The sequence below is a fragment of the Hylobates moloch genome, unplaced genomic scaffold (assembly GCF_009828535.3).
Source record: "Hylobates moloch isolate HMO894 unplaced genomic scaffold, HMol_V3 SCAFFOLD_17, whole genome shotgun sequence".
Lineage (NCBI taxonomy): Eukaryota > Metazoa > Chordata > Mammalia > Primates > Hylobatidae > Hylobates > Hylobates moloch.
Window position 1 is genome coordinate 75,098,207 of NW_026652292.1, and position 19,433 is coordinate 75,117,639.

The 19,433-nt window shown below is 41.0% G+C and overlaps 1 long non-coding RNA gene and 1 pseudogene across 1 annotated transcript in view; one reads left to right on the forward strand and one right to left on the reverse strand.

Annotated features, from left to right (window-relative positions):
• Positions 1-19,433, reverse strand: part of LOC131381651 (uncharacterized) — a 33,715-nt gene that overhangs the window by 9,759 nt on the left and 4,523 nt on the right. The gene's annotated exons all lie outside the window — the stretch shown is intronic.
• LOC116456650 (2-iminobutanoate/2-iminopropanoate deaminase-like) lies at positions 7,996-8,431 on the forward strand (annotated as a pseudogene).

A 19,433-nucleotide genomic window follows, 5' to 3' on the forward strand; every position in this document is an offset into this window, starting at 1 on the left:
AAGAATGTGGACCAATGGAAACCCTATACATTGTTGGTGGGAATGCCAAATGGTGCAGCCACTATGGAAAACAGTACTGAGTTTCCTTAAAAAATTAAAAATGGAACTATTATATTCAGCAATCCCACTTCTGGGTATGTATCCAAAATAAATGAAATCAGTATCTTGAAAAGATGTCTGCACACCCATATTCATTGCAGCATTATTCACAATTATTCCAAGATATGGAAATAACCTAAATGTCCATCAAAAATGAATAAATGGGCCAGGGATGGTGGCTCACGTCTGTAATCCTAGCACTTTGGGAGGCCGAGGCGGGCAGATCACTTGAGGTCAGGAGTTTGAAACCAGCCTGGCCAACATGGTGAAACCCCGTCTCTACTAAAAATACAAAAAAATAAAAATTAGCTGGGCATGGTGGTGGGTGCTTGTAATCCCAGCTGCTCGGGAGGATGAGGCAGGAGAATCACTTGAGCCCGGGAGGTGGAGGTTGCAGTGAACTGAGATCATGCCACTGTACTCCAGCCTGGGCGACAGAGCAAGACTCTGTCTCAAAAAACAAAAAAAAATGAATGAATCAACGAATGAAGAAGATGTGTTCTATATATACAACGGAGTATTATTCAGCCTCAATAAAGAAGGAAATCCTGGCATATGCGACAAGGTGGATGAATCTGGAGGACATCAGCTAAGTGACATAGCTAGGCACAGAATGACAAATACTGCATGACTCCACTTATATGAGGCATCTGAAATAAACTCATAGGGACAGAGAATAGAATAGTTGTTGCCAAGAGCTGTGAGGAGAGAGAAATGGAGAGTTGTTGTTCAATGGGTATAAAGTTTCAGTTACACTAGGTGAATAAGTACTAGAGATCTGCTGTATAGCATTGTGCCTATGGCACAAAATGTATTACCTACTTAAATTTTTTTTAAGAATGTAGGTTTCATGTTAATCTTGTTAAGTGTTCTTACCACAAAAAGGGAGATGGGGCAGCAGGAAGTGTTTGGAGGTGATAGATATGTTTACTGCCTTGAGTGTGATGATGGTGTTATGAATGTATGTGTATCTCCAAACTCATTAAATTATATACATTAAATATGTCCAGTTTTTTTAATATATCAATTATACCTCAATGAAGCTGTTTTATTTTTATTTTATTTATTTATTTATTTATTTATTTATTTATTTATTGTGAGACTGAGTCTTGCTCTGTCACCCAGGCTAGAGTGCAGTGGCGCGATCTCGGCTCACTGCAAGCTCCACGTCCCGGGTTCACACCATTCTCCTCCCTCAGCCTCCTGAGTAGCTGGCACTACAGGTGCCTTCTACCACGCCCAGCTATTTTTTTTGTATTTTTAGTAGAGATGGGGTTTCACCATGTTAGCCAGGATGGTCTTGATCTCCTGACCTTGTGATCCACCCACCTCAGCCTCCCAAAGTGCTGGGATTACAGGCGTGAGCCACCACTCCCGGCCGCTGGTTTTTTTTTTTTTTTTTAAGAAAAAATATGATAATACATGTTAACAAGATCATGTAATGCAAAATAATAGATTTGGTAATTCTTTCCCTTGTACCACACCACTGCACTGGTAGGCAGAAATGTGTGTGGGAGGATGTAGTTGGGGAAAGTTTCCCAGAGAAGATGTTCAGGCAGAGACTTGAAGGGTGCATCTAGAATGCAAGCTTTAGAATGAGCTTGTCCAACCCTCAGCCCATGGGCCACATGCAGCCCAGGATGGCTTTGAGTGTGGCTCAATACAAATTTGTAAACTTTCTTAAAACATTATGGGATTTTTTTTTGCAATTTTTTTATTTTATTATTTTTGTGTGTGTGTGAGGCAGAGTTTTGCTCTTTTTGCCCAGGCCAGAGTGCAATGGCATGATCTTGGCTCACTGCAACCTCCGCCTCCCGGGTTCAAGTGATTCTCCTGCCTCAGCCTCCCAAGTAGCTGGAATTACAGGCGCTTGCCACCATGCCTGGCTAATTTTTTGTATTTTTAGTAGAGATGGGGTTTCACCATGTTGGCCAGGATGGTCTCGATCTTTTGACCTCGTGATCCACCCGCCTCGGCCTCCCAAAGTACTGGGATTACATGCATGAGCCACCGCGCCCTGCCATTTTTTTTAAAGCTCATCAGCTATCATTAGTATTAGTGTATTTTATGTGTGGCCTAATGTGATTCTTCCAATGTGGCCCAGGTAAGCCAAAAGATTGAACACTCTGCTTCAGGAGTACAGGCACGTTGCCCATTATTGGGTACTCCTGTTTTAGGGGCACTATTGTAGGCCATGGGGAATAAAGCAGTGACTACCTGTTTGAAGGGGTAAGTGAATACAATAGAAGCAGCATCTGTAGAGAAAGGACAGATAATTTATTAAGTGGTTCTGGTTAAATTGGCTCACCATATAGAAAAAATACAATTATGTCTCTACCTCAAATCATGTAGAAATATATTTTACATGAATCAAATACTTAAGAGAAAAAAGCAACCATTAAATTGAGTCTTACATCTTTGTCTAATAATTTTTAAGACTTTGAGATAGGGAAAGAGTTCTTAAGACAAAAACATTAATCATCAAGGGAAGGATTGATAGATTCATTACACCAAAATTTAAAATGTTTACACAAGTTAGACAAAGTCAAAAGGCAATTAAACAGCCTAATATGTATAAGCAAAGGCTGTAAACAAGTAATTCATACACACGCACAAAGCTGGAATGTCTTAACTTACCCACTCCTGTAAGTTAAGAAAATTAATAACAATTAAGTACAATTAAGAAAATTAATAGGCCAGTGAATCACGCCTGTAATCCCAGCACTTTGGGAGGCCGAGGCAGGTGGAACATGAGTTCAGGAGATCAAGACCAGCCTGGCCAACATGGTGAAACCCCGTCTCTACTAAAAATACAAAAATTAGCTGGGCATGGTGGCGCGTGCCTGTAGTCCCAGTTACTTAGGAGGCTGAGGCAGGAGAATTGCTTGAACTCTGGAGGTGAAGGCTGCAGTGAACCGAGATCATGCCACTCCAGCCTGGGCGACAGAGTGAGACTCCGTTAAAAAAAAAAAAAAAAAAAGAAAAGAAAACAAAAGAAAAGAAAATTAATAAACAGCTAGCTAAAATAATCAAAAACTTAAGTAGAAGGACACATTACTAACAAAAAGTAGACAAAACAACAGATACTACAGACATTGAAGGGATATTAAAGAACTATCAGAAGTGCTTTTATTCCAGTGGAGTTGAAATAGATAACTTTACAGATGAAAATCAATACAAGAAGAAACAGAAAATCTGAATGGCCCTTCATTGTTAAAAGAAATGAGAAGCTTTCCCGTGAAAAAGTCTCTAGACCAAAATGAGTCCTACCAAACATTTTTAAAAACCAATATCGAGTCAGGTGAGAAGCAAGGAGAGCTGGTGTGGAAGCTTCTTCTCCCAGAGGGGCCTCAAGAGAGAAGAGTTAGCTATGGCATCCCTGATTAGAAAGGATCACCCAGTCCTCTAAGTTAAAACATCCAGCTTTGCTATTGTGTGTCTATTACAGCTGGTTGGTGACAGAATTAACAGGGGATTCCAATAGCCACTGTCATGGAGCTAATGACATGGAGCCTAATGGAGCAGAGTGGGAGCTGGGGTCTGGCTTCCCTGGTCCCTAACCCCTCAGCACTAGACAACGGACCCACACAGAGGGAGATTTCAGCCTGAATGAGGAAAGAGAGGCCTGAAGAGTGAGCAACCCCCATGAGAATGGCAAATGGGCTTCCTGGCTACCTATTTGTGAGGGTTAATTCTGAGTGTCAACTTGATTGGATTGAAGGATACAAAGTATTGATCCTGGGTGTGTCTCTGAGGGTGTGGACAAAGGAGATTAACATTTGAGTCAGTGGGGTGGGGAAGACAGGCCTGAACTTAATTTGGGTGGGCACCATCTAATCAGCTGCCAGTGTGGCTAGAATATAAACAGGCAGAAAAATATGAAAAGAGAGACTGACCTAGCCTCCCAGCCTACATCTTTCTCCCATGCTGGATGCTTCCTGCCCTCAAACATTGGACTCCAAGTTCTTCAGTTTTGGTACTCGGACTGGCTCCCCTTGCTCCTCAGCCTGTAGACAGCCTATTGTAGGACCTTGTGATCATGTGAGTTAATACTGAATAAAATCCCCTTTATATATATATATATGTGTGTGTATGTGTATATATATATACACGTATATATATACGTATATATATACACACACACACACACACACACACACACACACATATTTATTCCATTAGTTCTGTCCCTCTAGAGAACTGGGACTAATACAGATTTTGGTACCAGCAGTCCATTAGATGAAAGTAAAATGAGCAAACGAACCCTAGAACATTCCTTAGTGCTTATTGGGAGGCCTGGCAAAGGATCATTACCCAGAAGACTCCCCCAGCATTTCCAGGCTTCATGAGGATCTGACAGCTACTTCTACAATAGCAGCCAGAGATACGTTAATTAAAATAGCAACTACATAGCACTTTCACCCGTCACACTGGGTGAAATTAAACATTCAGATAATGTCAAAAGCTGATGAGGATGTACAAAATAAAATTTTCATCTACTAGTTGGAACATCAATCAGTATAGCATTTTGGAAAGCAATTTAGCAGTATTTAGTAAAATACAAAATGTATGCACCCACTGTAATAAGACTTCCAATTAAAACGTAGCTAAATAAGAGGCCAAACACCGTGGCTCACACCTGTAATCCCAGCACTTTGGGAGGCCAAGGCAGGCAGATCACTTGAGGTTAGGAGTTCAAGACCAGCCTGACCAATATGGTGAAATCCTATCTCTACTAAAAATACAAGAATTAGCTGCACCTCCTGGGTTCAAGCAATTCTCGTGCCTCAGCCTCCTGAGTAGCCGGGACTACTGGCATGAGCCATCACACCCAGCTAAGTTTAAGGGTAAATAGTGACTCCAATTTCCAAGCCTTTCCAAGTTTTCATAATGGGAATCAGCTTGTTTCTTATTAAACTTCCTCCTACTTCTTATTTACTATTTTAGCTTCCTCTATTTTGTTAACTCAGTTATCATTTGTCCATTTAATTTCCCCTCATCCAAAATTTTGTTGACATCTGTCTTCTTCTTCCATGTCTTCTTCCATTTCCTTTATTCTACGTTCTTACCTTTTTTTTTTTTTTTTTTTTTTTGAGACGGAGTTTTGATCTTGTTGCCCAGGCTGGAGTGCAATGGCATGATGTCGGCTCACCGCAACCTCCGCCTCCCAGGTTCAAGCGATTCTCCTGCCTCACTGTTCTTATCTTTTCAATTCCTTTATTGATTTTGCCACTGCACTCCAGCCTGGGCGACAGAGTGAGACTCTGTCTCAACAACAACAACAAAATATAGCTAAATAAGGACATAACTTTGATCCCTGTAGAAATTCAATTATATTCAGGAAGTTCAATAAGAACCAAGCTGATTCTCATTATGAAAACTTTGAAAGGCTTGGAAATTGGAGTCACTATTTACCCTTAAAAACTGGTAAAGGGCCTGGGGTGAAAAGAAGAGTTATTCATCAGCAGTCATTGTAAGAATCCATTATAATCAACACATCCCTCACCCAGGAACCAGAGGTTTACTTAGCCAGGATATCATCCTTCCCCAACCCTGGCAGCCATCCAGACAATGCATCTCCAGGAAATATTTTGAATTAGGCATGTAAGATACAGTTGAAAGTGGGAAATGGGTGCTGTGCTGAAAAATGGAGTTTAAGTGAAAGTTTCATTACCAAAGTTTAGAATCCCAACCCCTTTTAAACATTTGATTCCAAGGAAGAACTGATAGAATCATAACCCTAAAACAAGAGAACAGAGCAGTTCTGCTACAAATGCTGATCCTTCCTAAAGGACATCAAAGAATAGACTCCTTCATAAAAGAGCAGATTCCCACTGTCTCGTGCTGCAGTGGAGCTCACCCATGCACGTACAAGTTTCGATTCACATGTTCGTGCCTCACTCTTAAATGTGAACTCTGAGAAGCTTGAAGGAAAGCTTCTAATGGGAAATACATGGTTTTTTGTTTGTTTGTTTTTTTGTTTTTGAGACAGAGTCTTGCTCTGTTGCCCAGGCTGGAGTGCAGTGGCGTCATCTTGGCTCACTGCAATCTCTGCCTCCTGGGTTCAAGCAATTCTCCTGCCTCAGCCTCCCAAGTAGCTGGGATTACAGCCGCCCGCTACCACACCTAGCTAATTTTTGTATTTTTAGTAGAGATGGGGTTTCACCATGTTGGCCAGGCTAGTCTTGAACTACTGACCTCAGGTGATTCACCCACCTCAGCCTCCCAAAGTGCTGGGGTTACAGGTGTGAGCCACAGTGCCCGGCCAAGACATGTTTTAAAATGCTACAAACCGGGAAAAAAAAAAAAAAAAGGAAAACTCAAGGGAGAGAGATAATATGGGATGCTGAAAAAAAAAAAAAAAATAACTACCAGGAGAAATATAGTTAATTTCATGGAGAGATAAGCCATTGAAACCACACAATATGAATAGAATGCTATTTAAATAAATACATATTCAGAAGCAAAAACTGAGAGCACTGAAAGGGAAAACTAAGTATATTTGGAAATATTAACACACAACTCACAGAAACTGATAAAGTAAGCAAATAAAAATGAATAAGGATCTATAGAAAATTTTGACACCACTATCAACCAACTAGACTTAATTGTCATTTACAGACTAGTTCACAAAACAACACAAAACAAATATAGATACACATTATTTTCCTAGTCCATATAGAATATTCAAGAAGAGCCATCTCCTGGGGCCTAAAACATATCACAATAAATGTTAAGGAACTGAAAAAATATAAAGGTTATATTCTGTGAGCCTATATATATATATTTATTTATTTATTTAATGAGACAGAGTCTTGCTCTGTCACCCAGGCTGTAGTGCGGTGGTGCGATCTTGGCTCACTGCTATCTCCGCCTCCCAGGTTCAAGTGATTCTCAGCCTCCCAAGTAGCTGGGACTGCCGGCATGTGCCATCATACCAGGCTAATTTTTTTGTATTTTATTAGAGATGGGGTTTTTCCATATTGCCCAGGCTGGTCTTGAACTCCTGGGCTTGGGCAATCCGCCTGCCTTGGCCTCCCAAAGTGCTAGGATTACAGGCACGAGCCACCACGCCTGGCCAATATATGCATTTTAAAAAATAATTAAATAAAAAAATAATAACAATAAGATATTTAGAAAAATCTTCAAATATTTGAAAGTAGCACATTTTTAATTACATGGTCAAAGAAGAAAGCAAAACAATATTTCAGAATGAATGATAATGAAATGCCATTTACCAAAATTTGAGGAATGCAGCTGCCCTTGAAATATAAAGACTCAGTGTAAGCATTTATGGCTTAAAAGTTGGTTCTTTAAAACAATTAAGAAAATTAAGAAACAGCTAGCTAAAATAATCAAAACATAAGAACACACTAACCAATAATAAAAAATAAAAGACAACACAACAGGTACTACAGACATTGAAGGGATATTAAAGAAATATCAGAAGCACTTTTTTTTTTTTTGAGACGGATCTCCTCTGTCACCCAGGCTGGATCATGGCCATCGGTCACTGCAACCCCTCCGGTTCCATGAGTAGCTGGGACTACAGGCGCCCGCCACTACGCCCGGCTAATTTTTTTGTATTTTTTTTTTTAGTAGAGACGGGGTTTCACCGTGGTCTCGATCTACTGACCTCGTGATCCGCCCGCCTCGGCCTCCCAAAGTGCTGGGATTACAAGCGTGAGCCACCGCGCCCGGCCTGACAAAGATAATTTTACAGATGAAGGTTGATACAAGAGGAAATAGAAAATCTGAATGACCCTTCATCTTTAAGAGAAATGAGAAGGTTTTTCACAAAAAAAAAGCTCTGGACCAAAATGAATCCTATCAGACATTTTTAGAAAATAATATCAAGTCAGGTGAGAAGCGAGCAGGGGTGGTGTGGTGGCTTCTTCTCCCAGAGAGGCCTCCAGAGAAGGGATAGCTATGTCATCCTTGATTAAAAAGGTGATCAGCACTGCGAAAGCCCCCAGGGTCCTTGGGCCGTATGGCCAAGGTGTGTTAGTTGACAGGACCATTTACATTTCAGGACAGCTAGTCATGGACTCTTCAGACACACAGCTTGTGGCAGGAGAGGTAGCCAAAGAAGCTAAACAAGCTCTTACAAAGATGGGTGAAGTTCTGAAGACTGCAGGCTGTGACTTCACTAATGTGGTAAACAATTTTGCTGGCGGACATAAATGACTTCAGTACTGTCAGTGTAATTTACAAACAGTACTTCAAGACTAATTTTCCACCTAGAGCTGCTTACCAGGTTGTTATTTTGGCCAAAGGAGTGTGAATTGAAATGGAAGCAGAAGCTGTCCAAGGACCTCTCACAACAGCATGACTGTAAGTGGGCCCAGGGTTGTTTCGTCTAGAACGTTTAACGTCTTAATTTTTACAATTAATGTAACATCTTAATTAACATCTTAATTTTATAATTGATGAAAGTGTAAGGATTGACTAAAATGCCTGAAGTTATTATGGAAATACTATATAACAGGACAGTTCAACATAAATTAGAGATTAGATCAAGAATCCAGTTACTAATATTACTAATGTACACCTATATTACCAAATGTAGGAAACAGATACTCATTACATAGTTATTCAAATAAATGTAAAGACAAATAAATATTAAAGAAAGTAAGTTATTCCTGATACATAATAAAAAGTATACCTAATTCAAACTAATTTAATGATGTGAAATACTTAGTTCTCATGTCAAATATATGATTCTGCTTTTACTTGAATAAAATTAAAGTATTTAATGGTAACGGTCAAAGAGAGGAAAACAGACCAAAATTTCATATAAACAATACTTTTCTTTTCTTTTTTTTTTTTTTTTTTTGACAGAGTCTCGCTTTGTCACCCAGGCTGGAGTGCAGTGGCATGATCTCAGCTCACTGCAACCTCCGCCTCCCCGGTTCAAACGGTTCTCCTGCCTCAGCCTCCCAAGTAGCTGGGATTACAGGCACATGCCAGCATGCCCGGCTAATTTTTGTATTTTTAGTAGAGACGGGGTTTCACCATGTTGGCCAGGCTTGTCTCGAACTCCTGACCTCAAGTGATCTGCCTACCCTGGCCTCCCAAAGTGCTGGGATTACAGGTGTGAGAAGGGTGGTTTGTTTAAATAAACATTTCTATCAACTGCTTATCAAATGGGAGCAGCAGCAGGGGAGGTAGAGCTTTCCTTTCGACTATATAAAAATAATGTCCATGACAATTAAATGTTTAAATATAAAAATATAATAAAAACAAGGTAGAAGATCTAGGACAATGTTTATATGCCTCTGCATTGGTGGCAGCGGTGTGTGTGTTGGGGGGACTTCTTAAGCAAGACAGGAAACTCAAAAAAATGAAAGGAAATAAAGAAACATTTGACCATGCAAATATTTACAATTTGACAGGTGGCAGTACATGAAGTCAGAAGACAAAGAACGGGCTGCAAAAAATATTGGAAGCACATATGTCCAATAAATGATTCCTACATATTATACATAAATAACTTCCATAAATTCATAATATAAGGACAAATAACCCAGTCGAAAAATAGTCAAAGGATAAAAATAGTCATTTTACAGAAGAGGAAATCCTGATGCTCACAGACCCATGAAATAAGCTCAACTCCATAATAATCAGGGAAATGCCAAGTTTAACAGTGGGTTAACATGTTTTTCCCCCAATACATGGAAAAACGTTCAAAAGACTTGTTGAACCCAGTGATAGCTGGGGAATGATGGGAGGGCAAGACAGTAGGTTCTATAATGTTTTCAAAACAATGAACACTAAAATTACTGCAACTTTGTGAAAATTAATCTGGCAAACTCTTTTAAAATAAAAACAATATATCCTTTTGTTTACCAATTCTAGTTCTGGAAATTTATCCTTTAGAATTAAATCCTATAGAATTAAAAGCATATTTACTGAAGTAAGGAGTATATTGGTAAAGTGTGTTTATTGAAGCATCATTCGTCCAGTGACAAGACAAAAAAATAAAAAAAATTGTTAACAAACCAATGGTTAAATTAACTTGAATATACCCATGCTGTGGAATATTATGTAACTGTTTAAAAAAATGCTTTGGGGCCGGGCGTGGTGGCTCACGCCTGTGATCTCAGCACTTTGGGAGGCCAAGGCGGGCAGATCATCTGAGGTTGGGAGTTCAAGACCAGCCTGACCAACATGGAGAAACCCCCATCTCTATTAAAAATACAAAATTAGCTGGGCATGGTGGTGCATGCCTGTAATCCCAGCTACTCGGGAGGCTGAGGCAGAAGAATCACTTGAACCCGGGAGAAGGAGGTTGTGGTGAGCCGAGATGACACCATTGCACTCCAGCCTAGGCAACAAGAGCAAAACTCCGTCTCAAAAAAAAAAAAAGCAAGCTTTGGGGCTGCATCAATTTTCCTATTGGAATATACATTATAGAATGTTGAGTGATTAAAGAACCTTACAGAAAGATGCATATAGAATTAGTCTATGTTTGTAAAAACAACTCTGTACTGTGACTTTTTTAAAAATGTCAATGACTTTTTAAAAAATTAGTTATATAAGAATACACTAAATAATTAAAATTTGTTAGAGGTGGTATGGGGATATGTTTGAGAAAGGACAAATGATTTGGGGATACATAAGAGAGAAAATGATTGTACAACATGAAATATACTCTGACATTGTGTGAGAGGAAGAGTAAACCAGAAAATTCTGTTAATAGAATTGCAAATGTGTAAAACTAAAGATGCATTGGCGTACCTTGGAACATTATCTTAATTGGTTATTTTTAAAAATGTCATTCTTTGTTACCAAGCCTGATAATGCACCCATCTAAAATGATGTTATCTATAAAACTCAATTTACTACTAATTTACTAGCAGTCAACACATTTCTCTAGTCTCTCATGATATTTGCAAGCAATTACCATTTTTTACTCAAGTCCCTTTCTCAACATATGCACAACTCAAATTCCCCATTATATCTTCCATTAAAAGAAAAAAAACCTGAAACTTTTTTTTTTTTTGAAGCAGGGTCTCACTCTTTCACTCAGGCTAGAGTGCAGTGGTGTGACCCTGGTTCACAGCAACCTCTGCCTCCTGAGTTCAAGCATTGTCATGCCTCAGCCTCCCAAGTAGCTGAGATTACAGGTGCCCACCACCACGCCTGGCTCATTTTTTTTTTTTTTTTTGTGTATTTAATAGAGACAGGGTTTCACCATGCTGGCCAGGCTGGTCTTGAACTCTTGACCGCAAATGATCCGTCCGCCCTGGCCTCCCAAAGCACTGGGATTACAGGCCTGAGTCACGGCGCCTGTCCTGCTCATTTTTTTTCTGCTGTCTTTTGGCAAAATATCTCACATTTTTACAGAGTAACTGTTAAGAGGGCAGGCGCGGTGGCTCACGCCTGTAATCCCAGCACTTTGGGAGGCCGAGACGTGCGGATCACGAGGTCAGGAGATTGAGACAATCCTGACTAACACGGTGAACCCCATCTTTACTAAAAATACAAAAAATTAGCCGGGCGTGTTGGCGAGCGCCTGTAGTCCCAGCTACTCGGGAGGCTGAGGCAGGAGAATGGCGTGAACCCAGGAGGCGGAGCTTGCAGTGAGCCAAGGTCGTGCCACTGCACTCCAGCCTGGGCGACAGAGCGAGACTTCGTCTCAAAAAATAAATAAATTAATTAAAAATAACCATTAAGAATTTGGAAAAACTTCAGTTTCAAAATATTATCCAAATCCCTGTAACAAAAATGATCAGATTTAATATGGTAGTTAAAATTGAAATTCACATGTCAAAAATAAATATTATTCATCTTTAATAAATTAAAATCACATATTGAGGACCTGTTATGTATCAATAGCTTAATCACCTTATTTAATCAATAAGTGAGATGCTGTGTCATCTTTCTTTACTTTTCATGGAATACCTGTCAAGTGGACTTTATTATTCCTGATTTGGATCTTATGATTATGGCTCCTCACCTGCACATGGCCAAATATGAACAATTAAGAGAGCTTTGTCTTTAGAAACACCACCACCCTCTAGTTAGCTTCTCTAGACTCACAGGGGAAATATTCAATGAAAATTTTACTGACCCTGAGACCAAGGCACCTCACACAGACTTTGGTGGTTCACAATCTAAAGACAAATTAAAAGAATAATAATAATAATAATAAAGGTAAAGCTTCTGGTGGTCCACAATCTAAAGAGAAAGTAAAATAATAATAATTATAATAAAGGTAAAGCTTCTGGACGTTTCCAAGTTCTCTGTGCTTTCTTTCTCCTGCTCTACCATCTTTTACAGACATATACATATGTGTGTATAAAGCTGAACACATAAAATAGTACTCTAATTATATATACACATTATATAATACAACAAACAATATATAATTGTATCTATCAACCTATATATAATTATAATACATGCAGAAAATAAAAAATAAAAAATTTTTTTGAAAAGAACCAAAAAAGAAAAGATAAAACAAAAAACATTGTAATTATAATGCATTTATATTCTGCAACCTGCTTTTGACTCAACATCATATTTTTGATATCTATTTTGAGGTGCATAATCTAATTCATTTCCATGCTGTATGAGATTCCATTTTATGACTATACCATGAGTATGTTTCTCTATTTCTGGATATTTAAGGTATTTCCAATTTTCTGGTGTTTATTCAGTGCTGCAAGGAATATTCCTTTACAGATCTTTAGAAGATGTATTGGAATAGAGAGATAATAGAGGCAGGGCTACTGGTAGAAGAGATAATGAAGACCTAAACTTGACAATGGTGGAATGAAACAGATTATAGAAATTTTTTGAGGTTATACATACTACTTGGTGATTCGTCAGAAGTAGGGGTGAGAGTGGAAGTGGCATATGAGGGAGAGGAAATAATTTAGGATGACTCTTAAGTTTCTCCCTTGCATAAATAAATAGATCTTTGAAACACATCCCAATATAGGGCATTCAGAAGTGTTGACAGGACTAGTGGAGTGGGCAGGAAAAAAAGTTCCATTTTAGAAACAAGTTTATATTTTGTATGATCATGAGCTATTCAGTTGGAAATCTCCCACGGCTAGAGAAGTTAAAGTACTTTCCAACTCTATGATTTCATGGCGCTATCTGTCTTGGCTGCTTTGGTAAGCAAAAGCACACTAGGCGTTTAAAAAGAGGGTTCTATTGGTATAGCAGGCTCAATAATGGCCCTCCAAAGAGTTCCATGCCCTAATCTCTGGAATTTTATGTAGCAAAAAGAACTTTGCAGATGTAATCAAGCTAAGGATGTCAAAATGGGGAGATTATCTGCGTTATCCACGTGGGTCTAAGGTCATCACGAGAGTTTTCATAAAAGAGCAATATACTTTGGATGTTTCTCTCCTCCAAATCTCATGTTGAAATGTAATCCCCAATGCTGGAAGCGGGGCCTGGTGGGAGGTATTGGATCATGGGGGCAAATCCCTCAGCAATGGTTTAGTGCCATCCCCTCCGTGATGAGTGAGTTCTCACTCTGTTAGTTCACATGAGATCTGATTGTTTAAAGGAACCTGGCACCTCTTCCTCTCTCTCTTGCCCCAGCCCTTGCCATGTGACATGCTGACTCCCCTTTGCCTTCTACCATGATTGGAAACTTCCTGAGGCCTCACCAGAAGCAGATGCTGGTGCCATGCTTCCTGTACAGCCTACAGAACTATGAGCCAAATAAACCTATTTTCTTTACAAATTACCCAGCCTCAGGTATTTCTTACAGCAATGCAAGAATGCACTAACACAGAGGAATACAGGAGTCAGAGTCAAAGAGAAGGCAATGTGACAAAGAAAGCAAAGGAAAAAAGGCTATGTGATGTGGAGCCAGGAGACAAGGAATGCCAGCTCCCTTGGGAACCTGGAAGGCACAAGGAACGGGCTCATCCCTAGAGCCTGCAGAAGGAGCCAACTATGCTAACACCTTGATTTTAGCTTATTTTGACTTCTGGCCTCCAGATCTATAAGATAATAAATGTGTGTTGTTTAAAGCCACCACCTTTGTGGTAATTTATTATAGCAGCCATAGGAAAGTAATGCAGTTGGCTTTCCAATAAGAAGACTTAACTGAAGACAGGGCTGGCTTCAAGGACATGTGATCTGTGCAGTCACACAAGTCCCCACACTCACAGGGACCTCATGGTTGGTTATGCTGTATGGTCACTGTCTTCACATGATTAATGATATTTTGAACAAGGAATCCCACATATTCATTTTGCATGGGGCCCTGTCACTTGTGTACTCAGTCTTAACTAAAGATAACATATTTGACATAGTTTGGGCATAGCATTCTTTTTCTTATATTTTTCTGTTATTAAGATTTTCTAGGCCAGGTGTGGTGGCTCATGCCTGTAATCCTAGCACTTTGGGAGGCCAAGACAGGCAGATCACTTGAGGTCAGGAGTTCGGTGAATCCCCGCCTCTACCAAAAATACAAAAATTAGCCGGGTGTGGTGGTACCCACCTGTAATCCCAGCTACTTGGGAGGCTGAGGCAGGAGAATTGCTTGAACCTCCACTTCCTGGGTTCAAGCAATTCTCCTGCCTCAGCCTCCCAAGTAGCTGGGATTATAGACATGCGCCACCATGCCCGGCTAATTTTCATATTTTTAGTAGAGTCGGGGTTTCACCATGTTGGCCAAGCTGGTCTCGAACTCCTGGCCTCAAGTGATCCGCCTGCCTCAGCCTCCCAAAGTGCTGGGATTACAGGAGTGAGTCACCCAGCCCAGCCCAGTCTTTCTTTATGAGCAGCTATGTGCCCAGTAAGAAATTGTAGGAAGGTCATAATTAAGGAAAAAAGAAGAGAGACAGATTTAGGGTAACAACTACCAGACTGGGCTACCACTGCAACCTTAAACTAATTATATGTTTTGGTGGGTTGTCTAGCAATGTTTCACAGAGTATTTCTAAAAGAGGCTTAAAGGCCCATGGTGTCCATATATCTAGCTAAAAGTGGGGTTCTATTAAGGAAAAAGAGAACACATATGGGGTAAAACCTGGCAGCTTCCAACATAACTATGATCACTACATTGTATGTATCAGACTTTTTCTAAAGAGTCAGGGAAACAGTGAAAAAACAATTTATTATATTACTCATTCTTAAAAGTCTGTGACCACCTAACTTCTGGAAATTTATCTAGAACACCTTTCACCTTAGGGTGCTTTCTCTACTCTGAACTTCTCTCTCAAGTTTTCCTAACTTCAAATTCCTGGGAGCCAAAACTATAAAAACTCTAGAAGAAAATCTAGGCAATACCATTCAGGACAGAGGCACAGGCAAAGATTTCATGACGAAAATGCCAAAAGCAATTGCAATGAAAGCAAAAATTGACAAATAGGATCTAATTAAACTAATGAGCTTCTGCACAGCAAAAGAAATTATCATCAGTGTGAACAGACAACCTAAGAAGGGGAAAAAATTTTTCTAATCTGTCCATCTGACAAAGGTCTATCATCCAGAATCTACAAGTAACTTAAACAAATTTACAAGAAAAAAACAACCTCATTATAAAGTGGGCAAAGGATGAGAAAAGACACTTCTCAAAAGAAGACATACGCTTAGCCAACAAACATGAAAAAAAAGCTCAACATCATTAATTATTACAGAAATGCAAATCAAAACCACAATGAGAAACCATTTCATGGCAATCAGAATGGCTATTATTAAAAAGTCAAAAAAGAACAGATGCTGGTGAGATTGCGGAGGAATAGAAACACTTTTACACTGTTGGTGGGAGTGTAAATTAATTCAACCATTGTGGAAGACAATGTGGCGATTCCTCAAAGACCTAGAGGCAGAAATGTCATTTGACCCAGTAATCCCATTACTAGGTATGTACCCAAAGGAATATAAATTATCCTATTATAAAGATACATGCCTCGCGCCACTGCACTCCAGCCTGGGGGACACAGCAAGACTCCGTCTCAAAAAAAAAAAAAAAAAAAAAAAAAAAGATACATGCATACATATGTTCACCGCAGCACTCTTCACAATAGCAAAGACATGGAGTCAACCCAAATGCCCATCAATGATAGGCTGCATAAAGAAAATGTGGTACGTGTACACATGGAATACTATTCAGCCATAAAAAGAAATGAGATGTCCTTTGCATGGACATGAATGGAGTTGGAAGCCATTATCCTCAGCCAACTAACACAGGAACGAAAACGAAACACCACATGTTCTCGCTTGTAAGTGGGAGCTGAATAATGGGAACACATGGACACATGGTGGGGAACAATAAACACTGGGGTCTGTCAATGGGGGTAGGGAGAGCATCAAGAAGAATAGTTAATGGATGCTGGGCTTAACACCTAGGTGATGGGATGATCTGTACAGCAAACCACCATGGTACACGTTTACCTATGTAACAAACCTGCACATCCTGCACATGTACCCCAGAACTTAAAGTGAAAGTTGAAGAAAAGAAAAGAAAAATTCCTGGGAGCTATGCTGTTCTCCTAATGCTGTTCTCTTTATGCTGTTCTGAATAAGGAGTAAACTCTGCTTTAGGTCTGGGAAGTGAGGTCTCCAAGGCAAGCTCTGGAATTTTATTTTTCTTAATAAAAATGGTTTCTCCCCAAGAGAAATTCCAGTGGCAGTTGTTGATGTAACAATGTTCTCAACCTGATTAACTTATTTGCTAAATAAATGAATCATGTACATTTTTCTTTACAGGGTTCCTGGATAAACTGGAAAGATAAATTTTCAGGGCTGTCATCCCCTTATTAGTAAGATAAGACATACCTGCGGCCGGGTGCGGTGGCTCATGCCTATAATCCCAGCACTTTGGGAGGCCAAGGCGGGTGGATCACGAGGTCAGGAGTTCGAGACCAGCCTGGCCAACATAGTGAAACCCCGCCTCTACTAAAAATACAAAACAATTAGCTGGGTGTGGTGGCTGGCGCCTGTAATCCCAGCTACTCGGGAGACTGAGGCAGGAGAATCACTTAAACCTGGGAGGCAGAGGTTGCAGTGAGCCAAGATCACATCACTGCACTCCAGTCTGGGCAACAGTGCAAGACTCAAAAAAAAAAAAAAGATATACTTGCCAAATAGTCATTGATTCAGTAAATATTGTGCCAGCCATTGAAGTAGAATCTTAGTATACAAAAGGAGAGCAAAATAGACTATTTTTCTTCCAATGGGCCTTACCATCTAGTACTATCTAGTGCCATCCAGATTTTGTGAAGAGAGAACAAGTGAACCCCAAGAGACCTGTCACTAACACATTCCTTCAACATAAAGCAAGAATGTTGGGCTCTGTCCAAGAACAGGAAAAAAAAAATCCATGCTGAATATTCACATATGCTCAGTCTTCCCTGAATTTTGTCATTCGTGATGTTTGTGGACATCACAGTATACTGGAAGACTTCTGGAATGAATAGTAACAATAGCTGTTACCATCTAGAAAATATGTCCAGTTCTCCAAGGCACATGGTAGGATGGCACTCCTCTGTTCTTTGCAGTTATGAGGGGGCATGTGACTTGCTTTGGCTAGTTAAATGAGAGTGGAAGTAATTTGCACGTCTCGTTGTAAGTCTTCAGAATCAGTGCTCTGTTAAGCCAAGCTCTTCTTCCCTCTGCTTTGACAACTGACCACACATCAGTTGGTGTCTGCTTGGAAAGTCTGGTTTCTGGACTAAAGATAGCAAGGAGTACTCAACCAATCCCTGATGGAGATCTAGTGTAAGTGAAAAGAAACTTTTGTCTTTCTAAGCTACTGAGATTTGGGAGACTTTTTATTACTGTAGTGTAACCCAGCCCATCCTAACTGATGCAATCATAAAATGTCTCTCAACATGAGAGTCTTCTACAAAAAGTAACTCATCTCATCCTCATGGAAACCTCATGAGGCAGATACTATCATTATTTCCATGATTTTCTCTGACAAGAAAATTTAGAGATGAAGGAGTGGATGAATAGTTAAGTGCTAATATCCAAACTCTGAGATTCCAAGTGGGGTTTCATGCTTTGGTGACCCAAACCACAGTTTTTGCTTGAATTAATAAATGGGAACTCAACTTTAATGGGTGCCTGTAAGTGTCAGGCCTCTGCCTTAGGCCCTGGGAATCTAAGGATGAACAAGGCAGACAGTAGCTTACTTCCAAGTAGGGGAAAATGAAAAGACCCAAGAAAACATACAACAGTTTCAGTTCATTGTGAAGAACATAAAACACAGGGATGTGGCAGAATGAGGAGTACTGAAATGGTTAGAAAGGCCTCTGAGAAGGTGATTTTTGAGTTGAGAGGAGAAAGAGATACCCCAGGCAGGCATAATTCGTGCAAAGGTCTTTCCCAGGAGATGCCTGGTGCATCAGCGGTGCAGAGCGCAGTCAGTTTTGCAAGACCATTCGGAGAGGGTATAAGACGACCTGACAGGCAGGCAGGGGCGCATCCTGTAGGACTGGAGGCTGCAAGGACTCTGGAGCAGGGGAATGACTTAATTCAGTTTGCTTCGTGTAAGGACCACTCTGGATGTCGCAGTGTGGGTGGGAGGCCAGTGGATGCAGGAAAATGAGCCAGGAGACCGTCGTGGCCGCCTAGATCTACCTGTGGTGAAGGACTAGGTCTTGCCCCCACGCCTATCCTTTTCGCACCTACTCGAGTCTACGCAGTTCTGCGCACAAGCGACCACTCCCTGAGTCCGACTCCACCCAATCCGAATTCCTGTTGCTGACCCCGCGCTACAACGCTGCAGCTTTGTCAGGTTGCAATGAGTTTCTAAATGCACCCTCTCTGGTTCTGATCTATGTCCTCCGGAACCGATCTGGGGAACGGCCCCTGTCTCCCCTCCGCTTTCCAGAGCTCTGGTCTAGGCAAGGGACGCTGACGGCTCTGCCTGGATGGGCCGTGGTAAGCCAAGCCTGTTCTGTGCCGGGCACCATGCTCCTGCTATGTCCCAAGGATTTAATGACGAACAAAGCCCACGCGCCACGGGTCCTGGTGGCGCTTTCAGCCCAGAGGCGGCGGGAACACAGTGGGAGGGGCGAGGAGCTGTAGTCATCAGGAACCCTCGGATTCCACGCCAGCCTGGGAAGGGAGCAAATTGGAATGTAAAAACAAAACATTACATTCCCGCTTCTCGGAAGCGCGGGGCGAGCGGGAGCGAGGGCGCCCAGGTGAGCGCGGGGCGGCACCGCCCGCGGAGCCGGATAGAGCTCTACACGCGGAGCTGGGCCAGCCGGGCGCGCAGCGACGCTGCAGGCCGCGGGCGGTACTGCAGCGCGGCGCGGCCCGGCGCCTCTCGAGGCTCTATCGGGCGCGCATGCTCAGCGCGCCGCTCGTGGCCCCACCAGCCTCACTGCGCGTTTCCGCGGCGGCCG